General features: G+C 36.7%; 1 long non-coding RNA gene across 1 annotated transcript in view; it reads left to right on the top strand.

Moving 5' to 3' along the window:
* LOC135412794 (uncharacterized) overlaps nt 1-23,033 on the top strand; it is a 45,721-nt gene extending 22,688 nt beyond the window's left edge. The window contains exon 3 of the long non-coding RNA XR_010429953.1: nt 22,952-23,033. This is a non-coding gene — a long non-coding RNA (uncharacterized LOC135412794). The remainder of the gene's footprint in view (nt 1-22,951) is intronic.
* The last annotated feature ends 403 nt before the right edge of the window (nt 23,034-23,436 follow it).

The raw sequence follows: 23,436 nt of genomic DNA, 5'->3' as shown, positions 1-23,436 counted from the left end.
CTGTTCAGCTCAACAGAGACTTTTAAATTCACACTCAGAAGAGAAGACCAATCTTTGATTTTGCTTCATTCCAGGGTACTGTCTGCCTTTTAGAGCAAATGAGGCAGAAGTCTAATGACAATGTCCTCATTCAAGGCCTAAGTCTTAATTGTTCCCTAAACACTATACTTCCTGACTATTGAATGAGGCAGGGATCCCAAATTCATGTAAGAAAAATTGAAATAGAATCATTATGCACACAGGAAGCAGTTAAAGATTGCACAGGTGAACTTAATGCTGATATGTTTTAAACTTTGAATAAGACTTTGCAGCATGTGTCATATTTTATCCAGATTTTTCATGTACCATCCTATCTGACAAGGTAGAATACACTAAAGGAAATAAGACCTTCCTGAAAAACAGAATTTGTTCTTAGGTGGAGCTACACAGACTGCAATCTTGATATTAAATAGAGGTTTTACAGACCTGTAGCACAGACTTTTGCATATCTGCAGATGAAGTATATGGCAACAGCCATAAGCTATCATCTCCTTTGGGGATTGACCACAGCATGGAGAAGACTCATGCAGTTTAGCAGTGACTTTCCCAAAAGTATACCTACAGCAGAGGAATCTTAAAAATTGAGAACTGTGTGACCTCTTCCAGGTTCTTGTGGGAAATAGTTGTACTTAGTAGTACTAAGTTGGAATTAATAGTACTAATTAATTTTTTTCACACTTATCCCAACAGTTTGCCCCTTCTGCCTTTCTCCTGTCAAGTCTTCCCATACACTTTTCACTCCCTTTTTTTATGAGCACCGTGTCTTCCAACCCAAGTGATTCTTCCTCTGAGCTCTGTGTATAACAAGAAGAACATTGAGAACACAGGAAGACTGTTTGCCTCTTTTCTGTTCCAGTGCCCAGTGCCATAATTGTTTCTGGCAGCCATGAGGAGCTATTGCAAGGAAAAGCTCTGTTCAGTCTGGAAGACAAAATGTGAAAACAGACTCTGTAAAGAACGTTGCTTGATACCCTCTAGCAAGCTTTCATCGAGCACGTGCAAACTCCTGATTTTTCTCAGAAGTTTAGAGCTTGTCCTCACAAGCTGAGACTGCAGTGACAGTGAAAAGGACCCTGCCAAATTTAAGTCCTTTCTTCAAAGAAGGAAGATGGAAGACCCTCTCAGTGAAACAGCTATGAGAATTTTTTAACACAAGTAGAAGTGTATAAGTAAGCCACTTTATTGGTTCTTTTACAGAAAGGGTGTTAAATCTATTAAATCAAAGTGGATAACCACACACAGGTTTAGAAGACTCCTAGATACAGCATTATTTGCCTAACATCACAGAAATTTCCAGATTCATCTGAAAACCAGGAGTTTCTAGAAAAAAAACTTTTTTGGGGGAACAAAGTAATCGCTGGGAGTTTTAAAATGTGTATCTGACTGTCTACATGAAATAAAGGTTGTCAGGCCAGCTCTCCCTCTGGTGTAAAAGTAACATAGTTCTGCTAAAGCCTAGCTGACACTTGGGCTCATTGCAGGAAAGAAATCAAAAAGGAATGACTTACCCTGCTGTTCAATAAATACAACTGTAAATGAATTCTTACATAGCAATGGGTCCACTTTGCATTCCTTGAAAACTCTTTGGCAATTCAGCTTCAGTATCTGCAGAGAATATGTTAGATCTTGAGTATAAAGCCCCTCTTTCCTCAAGTAGCCATGTAGCACTTAAATGATTTGTTAATCCCTTCCATGGTTGGCGACTGCTCTGAAAGCCATCTTTTATAGCCAGGTTTATTGAGGAATGGTACAAGAGAATTTCAGAGAGAACAGAAGTGCAAGCCCCTGCCTATCTGATTAATAGCTGGGGAGAATGAAAGGGCAAATTAACAATCTAACATCTTCTGCTGGCCGTTCTGAAACCACGCTGTCATTCACGAAGAGACAACAAACAAGAGCCCTGCCTAAGGCAGACTGAAATGTCAAGCCCACTACCTCATCTTCTGTTTCTTCTGGGAACAGTGAAGCATTACAGTAGCCCTAAAATGTATGAAGGGTGGGAAATGAAGACTAGTGAACTCTTTGCCACAGTATGATCCAGGTTTTTTTCCTCAGGCCCATGCAAATTGTATCCAAATGTTTATTATAACCTCCTTTTGCTTAACTATTCCTTTTCCCCACAGTGTCATATTCTTTGCTCCCTGGACTCCAGGTTCAGCCAGCTCAGTCTGCAAATGGTCCAGGAAGTAATTTGAAAGCTATGTGCTCATTACTACCATGTAAATTAGCTCACAGCTCACTCTCCAGATAATTCAGATATTAAGGTACCTCCCTTTCTCAAGTCCTAAAGGAAAGGTATCATTTTAAATCATCTATCATTAGGAAGTTTGTTTAGTTTCTGTTTGATTTTGGTATGTTTTTAGTGAATTAAACACTCTTGATTTGAAGAGAAATTTTAACTGGATGGAATTAAAGCCAGATTCTGATGACTAGCAGCAGCAGCAGCAATCTGTGAATTACTGATGTATACGTTTAATATCTCCCTTGAGAGTAGGAAAGTTCTTCAAATGTTGAAACTGGCTTAAATAATTTAAATTCATATGAGTGATGAAAATTCTTTGGGTAATAATGTTAGCCCAATCTCTTTACTTCCAGTTTAATCTAGAATACTTAGAACAGTTGTTAATAGTACGTTGATTTATTGTAGTATCTTATTTAACAGAATGGTTTGCATCCTTACACTCACATCTTAGAATTGACTAGATTAATATTCTCAAGTTGCTTAAAACAAATGTATTTTTATCAAGCAAATTATTATGTTTCTTCACATACCTGGTTTTGCTTGGTGAAGTAAGAGCAAGCAAAATACCTGGCTATTTTTCCTCTTTGTTTCTATAAAAGCTGATAAGGAAGGATAATTTTTTTCCCCCGAAAATGCTTATTCATGAACACTTTTACTAGGAATGAAGAGGAAAGAAAAAAAATGAATGAAAAATATGAGAAATAAAAGGGACACTGGGATTGGGTTGCAGAAGGCTGACTTTCAAATCCATTCTCTGACATTAAAATAAAGACACTGGCAACAATGCCTGTTGGCTGTTCTGGACTCTGTTTTCCTTGCTTTTATGTGGGGAAACTTTGAAACTTCTGGGGTTAATTCTAATGTGGGGAAGAAATATTTTTGAGATTTCAAAATTTCACAGGAAAAGAACTATTTACCACCCAGCTACAATGTCAAGAAATAGCATGAAGCAAACTTGTCAGCAGCAATCATTCAAAGTGATTACTTGTCCAGGTTTGAGATTTCAAATTCTTACCCACAAAATAGGTTTTTGATAGGATGGTGCTTCTGATTTCTTTACAGAAATGGGGCTGTTTAGTCTAAGGATAATGGAGTCTTTAGGAATAAGAAATTTAACATGAAAACTCTTAAGTAGTAGAGACAGTACATTTAACTTTCATCTCTTTTTTTCCTTAAACCCATCTATTTTCTATGTGTAATTTGAAGACCTAATATTTATGTACTTCAATATGTGTTGAACATTGCTATCTACTTCCTTGCAGAAAGAAATAAGCAGCACTGTATCTCACAGCCATTTGATTCTGGTGGTTTATACTCATTTCAAAGGCCTGCAGTAGCTTGGTTTAGGACTTCAACCTTTGCACTCCCCCTATCAGCCTCCTTGTCTTTCTTCACATCCTCCTCCTTTAGCCAAGCAGAGGTCAAGTCTTTCTGTTCTCTTACACAGTCAAGCTACAGAGCTGTAAGTTTGCTTTACAGTAAATATTGTTAGGAGGACTTCTACAGAGTTTCTTCTTTTCCTACTATTTTCTTATGCAGCCAAACCCAACTTTTCCTTTCTTTACGAAGCAATTGTCCACCTTTTTAATGAAAACAATCACATGTAATATTCATAAAGGGACACCACAAAATAAAACTGTGGTTTATTCCTTGAGATTTTGTATTTCCTTGTGTTTTACTGTTCAAAGGAAAAGATTTAAGATAACTGTCCCAATTTTAATGACAATTACCCAATAATACACTGGTGTTAGGGTTGCACAGTGAGAGAAAAGTAATGCTTAGTGTGTTTAAAAACCTTAATTGCATATGTGATCAGGATTACATACTAGTATAATATCAGGATTGCATACTAGGTATCTCCAAGGGAAAAAGAAATCCACTTTTCAAGTTTATAGTAACAGCAACATGGCAAGTGCTGCCAAATCAAGAAGTCTTGTGGAATTCAGGCAGGACCAGAGATGTATAAATGTAACCTGCACATCTAGTACAATGTAGAAGTACCCAAATACCTGTATAAATAAGAAAGTTTAACCACTGGCAGAAATCTTGCTGGGGAAACATGCAAGTTTTCCAAAGTAAATAAGCTGATATGTTCCTCCATGGCCATGCAGCAGGATGTTTTCTTGTACTTGGCTTAAAGTGAGCTTGGAATATCTCTGCACTCCAGTCTTTTGTACAGACCTTTCTATGATGTAAATTACTGATGGCATAAAATGCCATGTTACTTTATTGCTTTATAAAAGATAATGCATTAGAAGATTACCTTCAGAAAAGGCATAGTAAATAAGTACTTCTAAAACAAAGCATAATTTATTGCATGTTTTGATCAGCAATCAGGAACACTTTAAAAAAACAGAGTTAATCAGATGCAGAAATAGTTAGATAAAACAATTCTCATGAGTCCATCAAAAGGCATAGCTAGAAGCTTTCTTCTAGCTTGCAAGATTCTATACCTTTTCAGATATCAAAGAGAGGCAAAATCAAATTCAACTCCTGGGAATTGTGGCTTTTGACACTCAAATGTTTTGAAGCTTCTGCCCTGCAAGCCTATATTTTTTTGCTCATTTATGTTGCTAAAAATATTGTGTGATAGGGTCACTTGTTGCTAACTACTTTGAGAATCATTTTTTGTGTCTTATAATGTCATACATGATTTATGTCACAGTCTTTAGTTAGCTACTTAAGGCTGCTTAGTACCAAAATGCCTTTTAATAAATATGACAGAGACTATCACCTTCTGACAGGCAGCATGTGTCATTGAAATAAAGGCAGTCTTACAATGGCTTTAAAAAAGGAGTGTCACAGCTGAACAAGCAGCTTTTATGTTCTTTTTTTTGTTGGACTCCCTGCGGGAGTAAGGGGTAAGTTTAGTTTATTGCCTTAGTTTAGCTTTCAGTTTAGTGCTAAACTGAAATTTTTGGCAGCAAGCTTGAATAGGATCTTAGTAAGCTAATCTTCCAGAAAACACAGTAGAACAAATGCAGTCAAACATGACCATACACAAAATGTAGTAGACATAAATTGCTTTGTACACTCTGTTATAATGTTTGAGTGTGCAGGTACCTGTATATATATGACTGCATGTATAAAACCTGATGTATGTGTGGCAGTATTTATCTGTATGAAAAGAAATCAATAATTTACTGGGAAATTAATAGGCATCAGAAATAACTACACTGAAAATCACAACAGTGTAAAGCAGTATGAGAAGTGCTCATATCAAGAGCATTGATCAAATTTGGTTTTGTTGTAAAATAAATTGCATACAAGCACAGCCACATACACACTCAACCTGTATTAAAAGGACACTGTTAGTGTTGTCAAATTCAGAAGTCAAATAATAGGACTTAATATGTCAGCGTGACCCGTGCGGCTTGATTTGAGCTTTTGTGTACTCACCATATTTAATTACATGACCTCCAACATTTTGTTCAACAGTGCTTGGAACAGACAAACACATCCTAAGGCATGGCTTCTGCTCATAGCATTGCCCATCACTGAAGTTGCAGAGTTCCACCTGTGACAAAATCAACTTTTTAATTGTGTTCTTCTTTAAATACAATAACCTTGAACTGAACTGCTTTGTAGACATATATTCCTGAGCTGTTTCAAACTGGATTGGATCTAGGTCCAGTCACTGGAGCAAATCAAGGAATCTGTTTTGCTTGTGCTGTTTGTTACTCCCATGGAAACAGAGAGGAGGATGTGCCTTGGTGGAATGTATATGAGGAAAAGGCAAATATACATAAATAAAAAAAAGGAATTGGGACAAGAACAAGAGAGGGGTGGACAGTGGGGATAACAGAGCTGTGATAAGGGGGAATGAATGGGAAAAAGACTGGGAGGTTTTGATGGAGTAAACTTGGTCCCTCATATGTTTACATTTAATTATGAGATTATTTTTCCACAGAGTCCCTACCTCACACTGGATGCACTTAATGAGCAGCTATTAAGTATGTTGCTTTGCCCTTATCATGCATGGCCCCAAGCCCTACTTACTGCAGACATTTCAAATCCTTGTTCAAAGGTAGAATTATTCATTTTGTTCTGATATTTTTGTAAGGCCTCTGCCACTCTTTACTTTTTAAGTATGGTTGTACCAAGAGTAGGGTTGTACTAACAACACTTATTCCAGTGTTTCCTAAATTTTCGGTGCTTAAAGTTGTAGCCTTAATATATACATTTTTGATATGTATAATTACAATATACAGATATATATATATATATAATGCAGTATGAGCAAACAGACTGATGTGTAAGTGTTACTGAAGGACATAAAGCTGCTTAAAATTCTGTTTTATAAGGACAGAAAGTTACGTGAGGGCATGAAGAACTCTCGAAATGACTGGCAATAAAAGAAAGCAAAGATACTCCTTACTATTTTTAACCATTGTGTTACATCATGTAGTTCTGCAGCAGATTAGTCATCACACTGAAAGGTTGAAGGAAATAATAGTGAGAAGGACTTGGCGGACTTTGAATGCCTATGAGGTAATTCAGTAAGAGTGACAAATGACTTCTGGCATTTTAAGGTGAAATGGAAAAACAAAAGCCAGAATACCTGATTCTTTCCTGGCTTTTTGGGTTTGATTTGTTTTTTTTTCCTTGGATTTTTCTTTTTAAATCCTGATTGCAATATGCTGGTGTCAGGGGGCTCTTCAGAAATTAGGTAGGGTTGGAGCATGTCAGTTATGGTAAAGTAATGTGGTGATTTTAAATATTTTAGGTAGTGTGGTCTAGAGGATCCATGGGAGAAATAAACAAAACAAAGTTCTTACTGGAATAACTGGGAATATGATATTTGAGAGAAGGAAGATAATTATTTCTTGATCACATTAGTATATTTGGGCAAACTTCTCCCTAGTAGTATATAATAGCTGACAATAGTCAGCTATTCTTTGAGAAAACTTACTTTACTTTTTCAGCAGAGCTCTGCAATAACATTTTGTGGAGCTGACTTAAAATTATTGACTGGATAAAACTGGTGGAATCCCAGGAAGTGCTCTATGTTGAGCACCGTATAGTTAAGATGAAAGGGATAAAGATGAGAGTTTGTAACTATTTTTTTTTCCTTTTAGAAGCAAAATAGTTTCAACAGATATGAATAGTACATTTCTAGAAAATTAGTGCCTTGTGTTCTAGTCAGGTACATTACTTGATATGTCTTTCTTGTTTCACATATGCAACACCCATTTATGTTTACCTATTAGGATCTTCAGTGGGGCTAAAAGTTACAGGAACAAATAAAACAAAGTGTATGAACAGTGAGGAAGCAGATGAAACCTGTACATGAATATATTTATTGTTGCTGGACTGATCAAAATAATACATTTCCAATTTTTTCAAAAATATATAACTGGTATGTGTATAGTAACAGTAAAAGTTATTTTTAAGGGACTTGGCTTGACATAAGATGAGGATAAAATTTATTTAACATTTTCATTGTGTGATGAAATGGCAATCCAGGCATTTTTGTTAGGTAAGGTTTAATAACAAGGTAAAAACGTTAGCATTTGTGAAGCATAAAAAAACAACTGAGGAGCAAAAATTTATCTAAAAGGTCCCTTTTTCAGTAAGATCCTAAGGGAATGAATAATGTAGAATAGTATGCATTTTAATAAACAAGTGATACAGTGCTTCATAATGTCATATGTTAGTTTCTAGTTTGTACATATTCACCGTGTCACATTAACAACTATTTAATTGACCATTTAGTATTCCAAGTGCTGTTTTGTTTGGATCACTGTTCTCTCCCTTTTTATTTATTATCCTCTCTATTGAAGAAGATGGTGATCAGTATGTTCAGCAAAGTTACATGTGATTTTAGGGCTGCAGTTTCACAATTGGTGTAAACCAGTTTAAGTCTATTCTGCTACTGTCCCACCACTTTTCTGCTCCAGGCAATGGGTTCTAATGCCTTTCTTCTGCTGGCACCAGCATTCATGCAGCTGGATAAAGTGGCTGGACCAGAGAACTGATCTGCCTGAAAACTAATTAATTAATTTTGGTAGTTTTCAGCTGAATAGAGTCAATCCATCTGATCCCAGCAATCCAGTGCTGGCATAAAGGAGGGGCCAAGGGCTTAATGAAATAGGGAGAACTTTCTCTTTTGGTGGCAACATGGATGTGGATTGTGAAAGAAACTACTTGTGAAACTGTGCCTGAATTGTGATGAACAGCATGGTCTAGAGAGGATGGAGAAATAAAAAATGAACTAACAAGTTGTAAATGGGTACAGCATAATCAGTGGAAGTGCTTGTAGGAAACAGGAAATTCAATTTTGAAGTTTATACGCTGTATCATGGAGTGAAGGGGGCTAATCCAGCCTAATCTCTCTTCTCTGTGGGCCTAATCCAGCTCTCTAAAGAGTCCATCAAAAAGCTATTATGTTTTTAAATGTAAGATGGGTCAATTCCTGTTTCGTGCTAACATGAGTCAAATTTACTGTCTGAAAAAAAATAGTAGTGACAAGTTTGCCAAGGAAAAAAAATCTTTCCTGAATAACCATAAACCAGCGAAGTGATTAAATATAGTTATTTGAAACAATGTATTAACAAAACATTTCAGAAATTTGGAACATGGTATGACTTGCTGTTTGAAAAAAAATATTTTAAAAGTTTATTTTATTTGGTTACTAGTGATCGTAAAAGTTATACAGTATTACTACTCTGTTCTAGTAAATACATGCTGTAATTTTCTTAAATTCCAATTTCTGATGCAAATGCCTAGTTTTGCTTTCCATTGATACTTACTTTAAAATTAGTTCCTTGGTCATAATGAAAGTACTTGGTGAGATGAACGTAATATAAATGATATTACAAAGAGTTAATTTCTACATTCAACGTACCTGCATGGACGTAAAGTGATTATAGTATTTTTTTATCCATCCCAGAAAACTGCAACTTACTTCTAAACACCAAATTTCCAGAGAACTCAAAGAGTGCAGTAAATAGACTGGGCTACAGAAATGTTTTAAAAGATAAGGTTGTGTATTTTCAATAGAGATGGGTAAGTAATTTGTTTTCCCGGAAAATATTCTTGAAATTAATATTAGGATTTTCTCTTTCATTTAGCTAGTTATGTGAAGGTCAGTAGCTAAGTCTTGCTGTAGAAGTCATTGGTCTATTTTTCTCCTCTTCTCCTTAATCCCACCTCCTAAGGTTGCAGTACTCATTGAATTCAGATAGCCATCCACATAGATTTATAAAGTCCTCTGGCCTTCTAAGTTGCTTTTCTCACATTCATATGATTCTCCCCTGCCAACTTAGCCTTCTGTCCTCCACCCATCTCTGTTTTGATTCATTTCCCTCATGCCGCGTGCCTAAATATTGCCCAACCCATGTGGAAAGTCCTTAATTCTTGTCAAGACAGGGTCATGACTAGCCCACCCAGGAAGATCAGAACCAGGACTCTGAAACTGGGAACAAGGCTTGCCCACTTTATAGCATAAAAGCCATTATTCCCTCATGCTCACCCAGGCCTTTGGGTTAAGAGACAGTTTGAGCAGAGGCACAGAAGGCATGTGTTAGGAAAGATGGGATAGACTGGGAAATAGCAACAGATTTATCAGGGACATGAGGGGGACGATGCAAGGGGCAAGTGGGGTGGTAAGACTGACTGTGAGACTGTATGAGAGCAACTAAACTGGTGTTAGAGGTGTGAGGCAGGAAGAGTCAGTGGGTCAACCGTGCAGGGGAAAGAAGGCTTGGTAAGTCAGCCAGTATGTTTTCCCTTAGTTAAGTCCGGACATTTGGAGGAGCTGGGGAAACAAGCTTGGCAGAGGACCAGCAGGCCACCTACTCCAGCTTTCTGACCCCGTGGGGGAGGCATGAATTGAAAAGAATTACTGAGCAGACTGAGGCTATGCAGGGCTTAGTTGTGGAACAGGCCCACCCTCAGTTCTGTGATGCCTTTGGCCACCTCCATCCAAGTCTTTGATGAATGTTGCTCTTGGTCCACTGGATTCTTTAACCACACAGCCTATTAGTCCCTTGACCAATCCAGGGCCTGTAGGATACTTGGAGAATTAAAAAGGCTAGCAAATAGTAAGAGGAACAAATCGAGTTCCTTGGGGATTTGGAAAACTGACCGCACCAGAATTTTCAGGAAAGGCAACATTTTGAGGATGGTATGGACATGCAGCAGGACTTGAATAAATATTAGAAAACTCCATTAATTCCAGCTGTGCCTTCACCATATGTCAGTGGACATATTGTATGAATATAATTACCATCTTTAATTCCAACCTCTATTTTACATACCTGTGTCAAGTTTCTGGGATCTGTGTGCAGTCTGGTTCCAGCCTGGCCTTGAGATATGCTTGAGACAAGGGCAATTCTCTAATAGCTGGCCTCTCTTTTAGTGCTTTCAGGCAGCAGACATTTCTAACTATTCTGCTACCCTATTTATCTGCTCTCAGGTAGCAAAAAATATGTTATGCATAGCAATGTCATTTCTTAGGCATATTTTACCAGGCTACAGCCTCTGTGGCTTGTCCTAAACATAGTCTGAAAATACCATCCACCAGAACTATTCTTCACAGTACTTGATGGACTCAGTGATCTCAGAGGTCTTTTCCAACCCAATTGACTTTGTGATTATGTCCCTTCTTTATGACTTACTGGAATGCTGTGCACAGATCAGGGCAGCAGTGGGGAGTTCTCCTCATTTGCTGTTCAAGTCAGGACTGTGCTGCCTGCAGATGGCTGTGCTGCTGCCCCTGCCTGAACTGGCATGTGCTGCTGCCCAGGGTAACAGGAGATGCTCAGGTGGGGAGAAGGGAGCAACCAAACAGATGAGCATTCGATTTGTGAGAGCAATTTGTGTTGGCTTGTGTCTGGTGCCTTTGAAGTCAGGGGAAGGCCTTGTTGGTAGGGGAGACATAGGCAAGACTTTGGAAAATCTGACCCTAAAGAGACAGATAAAGGCTGTGAGATGTTCAAGGCCAAGCTGGATGGGGCTCTGAGCAACCTGGTCTGGTGAGGGGAAGATTGGAACTCAATGATCTTTGGGTTCCCTTCCAACCCAAAGCATTCTATGCTTCTATGATTTGCAGTAAGCTGCTACACTTACCTTTCTGGAAATGACTGGGAAGAGGCAATAGTCATGCTGAGGAAGCTGTCATGATTTGTTAACTTAAATATCTTTGGATTACATAACATAGGCCAAACTATGTGGCTACGTACACCTATGTTGTTTTTGCGGATATTTCTGTTCTTACCTGAGGGAAGGCATATAAAACATGGGAAACACTCAGATCTATATTCTCCATTGGTTTTTTATGCAGGCTTCAATTCTATGATATGAAGAGTCTCCTTTCTAAAGTCTAATCATCACAGTGGGCTTTACACAGTGCTGCAAATTTCTGTTTCAAAGGCAGTTACCTCATTGCACACAGGCTGTGCTGTTTGTTCCTTTCTGGAGTATTATGTCCTATGGCATCTGGCCAAGTAGAGTAAGTTCCTGTGACACCTTTTGAAGTCCTTAACCTTTCTAATGGTTGCCATGAAGTGTGGAATTAACTGGACCATCTGGCCTTAAATATTTGGCTCTCCTACATGATTTTTGTGACCTGGAGTAATCAGAAAAGCTTATTTGGCTATCAAGTGACTAACCTCAGTTTGCTGTCATTGCTGTTCAACAGACTCCTTTATAGACCTTTATTTTGGTCATCTTATCTCTGCTTTTTGTGGAGGATGTTCTTAGGAGTTTGTTAGAAGTTTATTTCAAGAAACCTTTTAGGAGAATGACACCATGTACACCAGAGATCTGGTTGCTTCCTCTCAGAGCTCACCATCTAATCCACCCAGTTCATACAGAATTACTACAGGGAATGAACAGCAGGAACCAAAGGAAGACAAGGGTGTACAAAGGAACTGTGCATTGTACAGATGTAAAGAAAGGCTGGGGAGAAGAATGTATTCACAGCTCTGCTCAGAACAGAGCTAGGCTATGACTCTCTGAGGTGAGCAGTGAAACAGCCTGCGAATCAGGCTGGTGGTGACTCATCTTGGAACAGGAAGAGTGGGAAATAAATTGTGAGTGGAGAAAACAGCACAGTTAAGAAATGACCTGCTGTCTTGTTCTGAAAGTCTGTCAAGCCCTGTCAAGTTGAGGATGCTTGTTCTAGGCTGTACCTGTAAAGTGTAGTGAGAGAGGTATCTAGAGAGCTGTGCCTTACTGCTGCCCTAACATCTGATATTCGAGAGAGAGAATCCTGATGTGGCTGCATTTGGTAGCTTTTGCATGTCATGGAAAGTAACTGTCTTAAAACACAAGCACGTATTTAGAGAAAATGGTTTGTATATTTAGAGAAAATGGTTTGTAATGCTTTGACCAAAATTAACAATTGAACATAAAAGTTAAACCATAACACACAATGCTGTAACGATGAGCAGTCTCTAAAGAGGAAGGAACAGAAAGTTGATGTGGCAATGTCTGATGGAGCAGAATACATGAAAAGTGAAAATATCAAGAAGAAAATAAAATGCTTCTTAGGAACCTATAAGTTTCCTTAGTAATTAGGAGAAATCCTATTGCTTCAATCTACTCATGACAGAGGTTAACCGAAAGGGGAAAACCAGTTCTGAATGGACAAGGGCTGGATGAGGTAAAGGGATTACTTTGTTCAGAATTAGTTTTGAGACATGAATGTAACGTCTTCCATTCATTGTCGTTTGCCGGGAGCTTCTCTTTATATCGTAGAATACACTTTTACTGTTCTATTTTTTATGTGGGAAAGTAATTCTTGTTTCTTTTGGCTGAAACGAACTGATGGAAATTACTGCTTGTAATGACATGCAATTAATAATTACTGGTGTGGATGGTGGGACAACATTTCTCCAGTGTTCAGGAGGTTGATGTAGAGTCATGTCAAACAGTAAGTAATATATCTTGAAGCCATTCCTCTATTCGTGACTAGCAGGCTTGATTATTTTCAGTAAGACACTTTTTAAAGCAATAGAATTGCAACATCCAGGAGTTTTTAATATTTTACTCTAAATACAATTTTTTTGTTACAATTTTTGTGTAAATTGGAGTATAGAAAGTGACTCACTGTTTCTATTTCCTTCATTTCACTAAGAATGCTATTTTAGTGTGAATGTTAAAATTTTTAATACTTGCTTTCAGGAAGAGTATTCTATGATAAGCCAAACTATTTAAGATAGTTTGAGACACTATTTCAATTGACAAAGATTAAGATAAATGTTTATTTGGCTACATTATAAACAAATGGGCTTGTTCCTCTACAAACTGTGGCAAGACATAAACTGACCATACCATGTCTTTGACATCAGTGGATGCTGTAGTTCTATTTTAGTCCTGGCCCTGAAAACTTACCATGGCTTCCTAGAACATTAGCAATTAAACACGAAGGACATGATTTCTTTGAAATACAGCTTGTACTTTTGTGGAAGGCAAGTTGGAATTAAATTCAGTTGTTCCCATGAATGATGACATTCAGCAGCATCATTATCTGACTGTGCTCCTACAGTTTTAGTCTTTAGTCCAGATAGGAGCATTTGCACCCATGTGTTTCCAGTATGCAACATGGTGCTAACTTCAACAAATTTAATTTAAAAGCACCAAAAAAAAAAAAAAAAAAAAAAAAAGAAAAGAAAAAAAGAGAGAAGAGAGACATTTCTGCAACTCTGCTGAGTATTTTTTACAATTTTCTATTAACTAGCAATATATAGCCACAGGAATGATTCTTTGTGTGAATTATAATTTTGTATGATATTGTCTTAGCCTCTTCATATCTGCTAGTGTTTTGGAGCTGTCTGTGAGGGAGCTGGGAATAGTTTTCTGGAGGTCCTGAATGTCTTCAATTCACGTTACAAAAGTTGGCCCAAAAGCATGTGCAACCTCTGAGCTCAAATAGAAGTATACACACTTTAAACATTGAAATAAAATATGTATACAGACCTACCAGAGTAGATGAAGGGTAGACTTCAGCAACACATGCTGTGTGTATCAAAATATGGAAGAAATCCAGTGGAAAGTTAGTGTTTTTCATTTTGGGAAAAAGTTACTTGACTAGTCACTAAAGAAGGACAAATTTATATTTTAAGATGGATTTACTGCACCAAATGTTTTCAGGTGACAAGTGACACTCATTTGCAAATTTAATGACTGAGATTATTAAATATTTTTACTTGACTTTAGAAATGTTAGTAAGAAGAAGTATTAGTATGTCTCAACTGTTATCAATATATTTGCAATGCAATTGTGGAGAGGTCAATCAAATGTAATTTTTATTGTATTGATGTTTTCTGGTGACAAGAAAACATTCAACAAATGTGTAAGTATTGTACTGGAAGGAAGTAGGGAGAGGGTAACTTTTGATATCTGCCTCTGGGACAGACACAAAGTAAATAAGGTGCTTAGAAACATGACAACTCATGTGAAATCCATCATGTTTGCTCAAAAACATTTAAAAGAAATGTAGTATTTAATTTTAAGACAAGCAGGAAAAGTCTTGTAATTTTCATTTTCATTTAAATGCTAAACCATGTTTCCTGTATTCTGATGTCTTAAGTTTTCTAGTTTGCTTCATTATGCTTGCTCTTTTTGTGGGAATACTTTATTGAAAAAAGTTTTGATTCTTATTGTATTTAGTACATTAATGGTTTCAATGTTTTATAGTATTCTGTAATAACTGTTTTTTTTGAAAAAAAGTAATATTTGCTTAGAAGAAGTATCATTCAAAGAATTTATTTTAGAAGAAAAATTTAAGGATATGTCAACTGTACTATTTCTTACAGTCACATTTAGAGATTTCTTTTATAGGCTGTTGGAAATACAGCACTAAAATACATAAACAATTAATAAAATGTGGAACGTACCATGAATGCACATCAGTGAAACTCTGTAAAATGCTAGAATGAATTATTTTTGTGCAGCTTGGTGTGGCTTTTGCTTTGGAAATCAAGCATCAATTTTCTAGTTTTGACTGAAATAAGGACCACCCTGAAGCTTGATTGAAATAAATTCCTTAGGAGGTTCTATTTATCACTTTGTTATAAATTTGACAGCTAAAAAGACGTAAAATATATGCGAATTAGAGGTGAAATAAATTTTATATTAAACAATTTGGGGTATTGAATTCATCTATAACAGCTGATGCTTTGGGGAGACAGAAAATTACTTTAAAATAGTTCTAAAAAAATATCAGTCTTAACCAGGACACACGGTACTGAGAGATGCAGGGTTTTATTACACCAAATTTTAGTAAATTTTTCATAATGAAACACTCCTGGAGAGACAAATACAATTAGTAACTTAAAGCCATTAATATTTTCCAACATGCATGATGCTCTTCATTTAATCAACACAAATCCTTGTGTTGATGAAGGAGATACTCTCTGAATAACTATCTTGTAGAAAAAAAATTTATCTCAGTATGTTTAGTACCCTTTTATTAAGAAGAGTTTTGAAATACTGAGCCAATCACCATCAGGCAGTCTTTAAATTAGCAATTGATCCAGAGTGTGATTTAATCTCTGTTGGAATGCCTTTATAATGAATAATTGGAGTTTGGAAAAACATTATTAAAATTATGATATCACTCTGTCTAGATATCATGGCTCTGTTGGTAATAAATTGTTCCAGCTTTTGTATCAGTTTGTCTAATGGATGACCACTGTCAAAAAAGGGTTTTGCTGTTGCTGATGCACACTGTTGTTCCTAGAGGCACATTGTGAAAGCACTGATTTTAACAGGAAAGTATTTTTTTAAATGAAACTTTACATTTTGTTTCCTTGTGTCAGCACAATTTGGTAGATCTGAATATCTTGCACTGATCATCAATGCATTTTTGTATTTGTACAAACACTTTGTATTTGTTTTTTGTCATGTCAGGGAGATGAAACAAGGTTTTCCCCTGTCTTTACTGCTCACAAAGCAGTAATGTAACAGGCAACTTGAAAGAATGCATGCAAATAAGGAAAAGCACACAGTTCAGGTGCTCCACCCTTGTTCTGATCCTCAGAGAGGGCCAGAAGGTGCAGAAATTCTTGTTCTTCATTACTCAGTAGCAAGAAAAAATACTACATCCATGCTGCTTTCAGCTTGCAGTGTGGACTTACTGTAGTTTCTTCTTCCTTTCCTTGCTCTTCTTTCAAAAGTGCATCACTGTTTCATGACAGCATTCTTTCCTGTTTTCTGACAGTTCATGGTTAGAATAATTTTCCTTTGATTGTCCACCAACCTGTTTTCAAGCACGTGTGAAATATTTAAGTGGGTATTCCTTGTAGAAGTACTTAAGGTAGGTGTTTCAGAGTACTTTCAGTGTTTCTTGCTTCTGCCTGGACACTGTGTTTGTCTACTGTGTGCTTTGTTAAGTACAATCATATCTTGCACAAAGCTATTTGTAATAGCTGTTTTTAATATTTATTAAAGGGATTTAGTAGTTCAAGAAGTAAGAAGAACTAAAGTTGGAAGAAGCAAAGACAGTTGTATTTACATGTTGCCACATACATATCTGAAATAACTGCATTATAAATGTTGTTTGATCAAATACCTTCTGAAGTGCCAGACACAGTAAGAATGATCATAGCAACAGACTGCTTCAACAGATACACTCATGGTCAGTATGATAATGCTCCTGAGTGTGAAGAATGATAACAGATAAGGTCCTAGGCCTACAAAGAGGCAAGTTACTGCTTACTTGCCAGAGACAGATAGATAGACAATGGTGACCAGCTTTGCAACGTCCCTAAGAGACATACATGGCAAGGTTTAGGAGTTTGAATTATAAAACTCCCTTGAATTCTCTCATTAATACATTCACTACAGGAACCTTTTGATGCAAACACTCCTGTTTAGTGCCTTCACATTTAAGTACAGGACTCTCTAATTCCAAATCACCTCACAGAAAGAAATCACAATTGCACTTGATCAGATATTGCTCTGGAGGAAGGTGTAATATAAGGAGGCTGTACTGCTGGGAGCAGGTTATTGTGAGAATAATGAATCTCCTGAGATGCATGGTAAATGGTGTGGTGGGATGACAGGCATTTTACAACCTACTCTTACAACAGCTTGCAGTCATAATTTTTGTGACATTTCATGGCCTTAATAAAATGGCAGGATTAAGCTCTTAACCATGCTTTTCATTTCTTTCTGTATTTTAAAAGCAAAGTGATACACATAGGAATATGTTCGAGTTACTTATATGAACAACATCAGTCCCATCAGTTAAAATTCTGTGCAATGAAAGAACAACCATAACTCTTGTCTATTTTTAATGTGTAATAGCATGAGAACTGGTAATTATTTATTGTTATGTATAAACTTATGTTTGGGAAAAAAAGGAGTTATAATTATACGACAGTGATTTAAAAATTGTTCCAAGGTTTATGTTCACTGAAGTTACGGGAGCATTTTCAAGGAAGTCATTAGTTTTTTGAATTTGCAGTCAGTTCATCCCTGGAGTACCCTGCATGTATCACTTTTTATTCTGGTGACAAAACATTATTTGATAGTTTATATCAGCAATAAGTTAAGCTCCTATATAGTTACACTGCACTGACTGATGACTGTTGTCCAGATAAACCTATCAAAGGTATGAGGATGAACTCTGCTCCTTAGCCAAGTTAAAACAGGAAGTCAGTTTATTTGCAAAATCTGATCATTATTTGCCTTTCCTACAACTCCCCTAGAACTTTAATTTTTTAAATTGTAGACTTAGAAATAAAACTGAAAACAATTCAATGAATTTAATGTTTGGATTCAATTGTGTTAGAGGAGTTTTCCAGCCTAAATGATACTATGATTCTATAAATCCTTTTGTTACCAGCTTCTTAGAGATGATCCTTGATCATTGCCAAAAGCAAGATAGTGAGATTAGTCCCGTCAAGCAAATTTTCATATTTTGATAAAGCAAACAAAATCACAGGCTAAGAAATATTGATTTAGAAAAGTCATTAAATGTTGAGTTCATGTCAGTTGAATCTATGTTAACAGACTTGTATTTATTGGGAAAATTACATGAACAATCCAATTATTAATTATTTCTGCCTCTTTAAAATGCCAACTAGCCTGCAAGCTGCCTCCTTGGAAATCCTAATTATACAGTAATTCAGTCTGCTTGTAACATGTTTTCAATTTTCACTACATATTCTACTGTCAGAAAATCGTGACATTTGGTTTTATGGAAATATTTAAATCACAACAGCAAGCTACTGCACTGGAACTCTGGCTTTTGGAGACGAGGATGGACTGGTGAAATTGTTCTCTTCTAAGTGGGACATTCAGAAGAATTCCCAGTTGATTTCCATAACAGATGAGTTAAGTCAATGTAGAGACCATCTGTATTATAGCAGCATTTGTAAAATGGTAGGAACATATAAAAAAGCTGAAGAGTAGTGCTCAAATACTGATCTAAATCAGTACTTTGATTTATTTATTGAGAAATTAAATATATCTTTATGACTCAGATTTTATTAAGCTATTTCTGGCATTTTAACATAGTAGTTTTTCAAATATATGTTATCAGATCAATCTTTGGGTGTATTTTTTTATATTTACATTTAGAAGGGTATTTTTGCTCACACTAAGTTTCAGTGGAAACCCCTAAAGAAATCCTTTTGCTTTTTAATGCAAACCAATCTGATAGCTAATGAATTGGTATGTGTAGCAATGCAATATTGACAGTGTCATTAAAATAAGGCCTTAAAAAAGGATACCTATAGACAAGGGCCAGGCTTGACTACTCTCCCAAAATCCCATCAGCTACTGCCACTGTTGAAAACAGAACAGGAGGCCAGATGGACCATTCCCTGACCCAGTAAGGATCATTTTCTTATGGTCTTATGGTGTTAGCTGTTCACTTCTGTTATTACAGATACACTGCCCTCTGCCAGTTTTACTTCCTGACCCTGTTCAGATAAAAATATTTAAAAGACTTACACCTATGTAAAAAACCAAACAAAACTGCTGAATTTGTTGATTTGTAGTAGCTCATTAGTCCCATTTTAATCTGGTTTTTTTTTTAATAGCAATATGTTTCCATTTAATATTTCTTAAAACTTCAAAAATTTATTTTAGACTGATGGTGTGACAGACTATCATTCAAACACAAAGTCTCGCTGTTACTTCACAGAATGTTTTGGAGTAAATTTTCTTGATCCAAATCATTTGTATGATTTGGGCTTAAATGTGTGAACTTTTCATAGCTGAAACATGTCCTTTTCTTGCAAAAGCATCACATACCATTTTTTTTCCCATGTTAAAGACAATATTGATATGAAAAAAGATAAGGAGAGAGCTGAACTGAAGTTGCAATCAAAACCAAGTGTTCACAACACTATACTAAAATATTTCTAGAAATATTGACTTTCAAAAGATGTTTTAAGACTTCTCTACTTTCTACCTTTTTCAAGTACTAAATAGGAGTTATATCTGCTGAAAAGAAACTGTGGCAGTCAGTTTAATATAATGGGGCATAGTTAATTTCTTGTCATACTTTTTAGGGCATTATCAGATTCATTTTCAGGAAAAGTTTTTCATGGAATGTCTCAGAACCTCAGAAATCTCAAAATCAGGAACCTAATTCAGATGATTCTGTGTGATCTCAGAAGAGTGCGAGTTTTCAATGTCATAATTCTGATATGGAGAATTTTTTCAGTGTGGGGATTTAAACCATTTTTTAAACATTGTAGAAAGCTTACCCATAGTAAAGAATGTTAACAGGACTATTACTTAAAAAGTAGTGCATTGATTTGTTTATAGTTTCAACTAACAAAAATCTTAGTATTAAAGTAAGGTGGCATAACACAAAATAGTATCACACCAGGAAAGTCAGTTCAGCTCTTTTGAGCATGTAAAATTAAATCACTGGGTTTATTTATTCCTAGCTTTGTAAGGTACATATTTTCTCTTCTAAAAGAGAGTTCAGTTAAAGAGCTCTCATCCTGGGGAGGGAGAATAAAGCTATTGCTTTCCTTTATAACAAAAGGATTTGAAGCTTGTTTGAAGTTCTAGACCTTAATGCAACTCCAGTTTAGTTTCTAGATGTAGCCAAAGCAGATGGGGAAGTGCTATCCCTACCCCAAGATGTAACCAGAATCCACACTGTTTGCTGCTAATGCCACTGTCTTTCCAAGGTAATGAAGAAACAGTATGCAGTTTTCACACACAAAATCTATGTCTCCAGGTTGCCCTCCTGAGCAGCAGGGCTAATTTCAGGTCTCTGATCTGATTCAATAGCAAAATAAGTCCCCTAATGCAGTGCTTTTGGAATTAGAAGCCCATATTCAGTTCTCCCCTCCGAATGTCTGGAACTGCACCCTTTAGATAACTGCTGATTTGCATTTCATCAGACCTGCAAACTGGTGGTCTTCATCATATGCAATTATTAACCTGTATCTACAAAAGCAGGGCGATTAGTTGTGGCCAGGCTCCAGGTTTGATTTCCCTGTCTGCATCCCCTTTCAAGTTTCACTTAGGTTTGGGTCTTGTCTTTGCTGCTTGTCCAAACTTTGAGTGTTCTGAAGCTAACCACTGTTTAACAATTGCCACATTTCTTGACACAGGCAGTTATGTGTTTCACTTGTGGTTTAGCTAATCCATAACGTGTTATTGGTTACTATGAGTTTGTCAAAGCATTAGTATTTGACTTACTAATATCACTGAGAGACAAAGAAAATCTCATTCATTTCCAAAACTGAGTGCTACTGGCATAGGAACTCACTGAATGCTAGTAGTTTCTCTATGGCAAGGGACTATTAAAAGAGAAGGATAGTGAAAAAGAAATATTGTTCTGGAATGAGATCCCATACTGCATCACTGCTCTGGTATACCATGAGAGAAAAACACAGCTGAAATGCAAACAGAGACAGGGATTTTTTTTTGAGAACTTTTGGCCACAATAAATTTGGGTTTGGAACTTAAAAAAAAAAGAGGTGGAAAGAGAAGACATGCATGCCTAATACTGAACTTGTTTGTATTCTAATGTATTGGAGAAATTGTTTGAGAACAGTTCATTCTAGTGAAAATATTGCTTTTGTAAAACTGCCAAGATCAGTGTTTTCTCATTCATGAATCAGAGTTCTTTGCTCATTTGTGGTTACTTTCTTCTCATCCTCTTTCTTTTCCTACTGTCTTTTTACAGCAGAAAGCCATCTGGAGTTGCCTAGCTAAGCACTTGCTCAGGTATCAGTAGTGAGGGGTCTATAGAACAAGTTAGCTGGGCCTCATTGATGTACAAAAGCACTGATGTGCTCTTTGAATTTGTGTAGTTCACACAACTGTTTGATTTTGTGGACATGCCAGGATTCTTTTGTAATTATTTAGTTCTACTGCAGAAGAACTTGCGTGTCTTCTGGTAAGAAGTGTGAAAAAGGTGTTGAAAGGCTGGCCCTTACTGCAGATGTGAGCGGTCCAGCACAAGCAAAAGCACAGTGTGGGCTTTAATTCCTGCCACCAACTGCAAATTATGTGTGGGATCAAAGACCAAATGAACTTGTGCTTTAAAGTCTGGAGGTACCGGGCAAAAACATGGAGGGCTATGTGGGTAACACAGGTGTAGGCGTCTCTCTCTTAAAAACTGTTATGTAATGATTAAATGTCATTTGGATTATGAAAATTTTGGTCTGTCACTACAGGTACCTGGGGCTTCCTTTTCTGAGATGGATTTACTGGTTCTACCTAATTCTGTTCATATGAAACCTGGAGGCGCCTGACAATTACATAGCTGTGGATGTTCTGTGCAGGAGAATATTGGCCATTTCATTATAGCAAATCCAACTAAAACAAAATGATAGTTAGGGAAGGAGGGAAGGGAAAGGAAGGCATTATTCCTTACCACAAAATGTTCCTCTCTTCATCCCCTGAACAAATGAACAGAGTGGGTCCTTTTTGCATGCAGGCCTGTGCAGGAAAGTTACTGAAGCACTGACACAGAAGGAAATCATACAAGATATTGTACCTGGCTCCAGTAACATTTGAGTGTGTGGGTGGCAAGGAGCTTAGTTCCATGTGCTTTCCGCCCCACAGGCAGCTCCACAACTTCCTGTTGTGGAGGTTTCTCCTCTTTCATATGTGGCTTTGTGCAGTAGGCTTGCCTTTCCCTTGCTTGACGTATTTGCAGCCTGTGTACACTAAGTAGCCTTGTGCAGTTTGCTCATCCAGAAAGGCTGCATATAAATTTGACTTATGAACTCTATAGGGTGGTTATGAAGAATTATCTCAACTAAGAATAATTTTTTATTAGTTAAACAGGAGATGACATAGTCCCTGATTTTTTTTTCCCTACACTTTTCAGTATGTCCCATTCAGGAATCAGGACCAAAGACAATGTTATTTTAGTTCTTTTTGGAATATATTTACTCACTCCCAGTGTGTTCTGTCCTCCTTAAAGTGATACATGTTTGCTCAGAAAGGAGTATACCGATCACTATAATTGTATATTTTCTGCTTTTATGTGAACTGGTTTTTGGCAGCCTGAAAGAAAATTTTGAGACTAAAATCTGATCCCATAGTCCAAGTAGTAGGTCCTGGCTTTAATGATTTACAAGCAGAATTATATACCTACTCCCTTTGCTTTTGAGTTTTCAAACTAAGGGTCAACATGAGGGCAAGCTATATCGTGCTGAAACATAGACAAGTGTAACTGAACCATTTAATTTATACCTTTTTTTTTTTTTTGAATCCTCTTGATTTATTAAGGGAGAAGACAGCAGAATGAATGAAAGTGTAGATCAGAGCCAAGACTTTCATCTTCAAGGTGGATCAGATCTGGGTAGCAAGGTGAATGTTTTGTGGTTGAATGACTGTCAAGGAGTAGCTGGGGTGATTAAGTAGATCAATGTAATGCACATTCAAGTAATTTTTTTAATGACTGGAAGTCATAGTGTTTTGACCACTAACATGAAGAGGTGCAGAAGCCTATTTGATGCCATAGGATATGGATAAAGAGGATGGGGGGCTTACAACATTTTATATATATTTATCATTATCTGTCAGTCATCGTCAACAAGTATTCCGATTCTGTTGACACAGCTTCAGTAACAAGACTTTCTTTTACATTTCAAGGGATTTAGCTAAAAATTGGTAATGAAAACATAATGCATGTTTCCATTTACCATTTTGGTTTGACTGGTAGACAAACAGCTTTGTATTTTATTGCCTTGAATGTGTGGAGTATCCTATGG

Source organism: Pseudopipra pipra, chromosome 4 (genome assembly GCF_036250125.1).
Source record: "Pseudopipra pipra isolate bDixPip1 chromosome 4, bDixPip1.hap1, whole genome shotgun sequence".
Classification (NCBI taxonomy): Eukaryota; Metazoa; Chordata; class Aves; order Passeriformes; family Pipridae; genus Pseudopipra; species Pseudopipra pipra.
The sequence above is the reverse complement of the archived record's forward strand: the minus strand, read 5'-3'. Positions and strand labels throughout refer to the sequence as shown.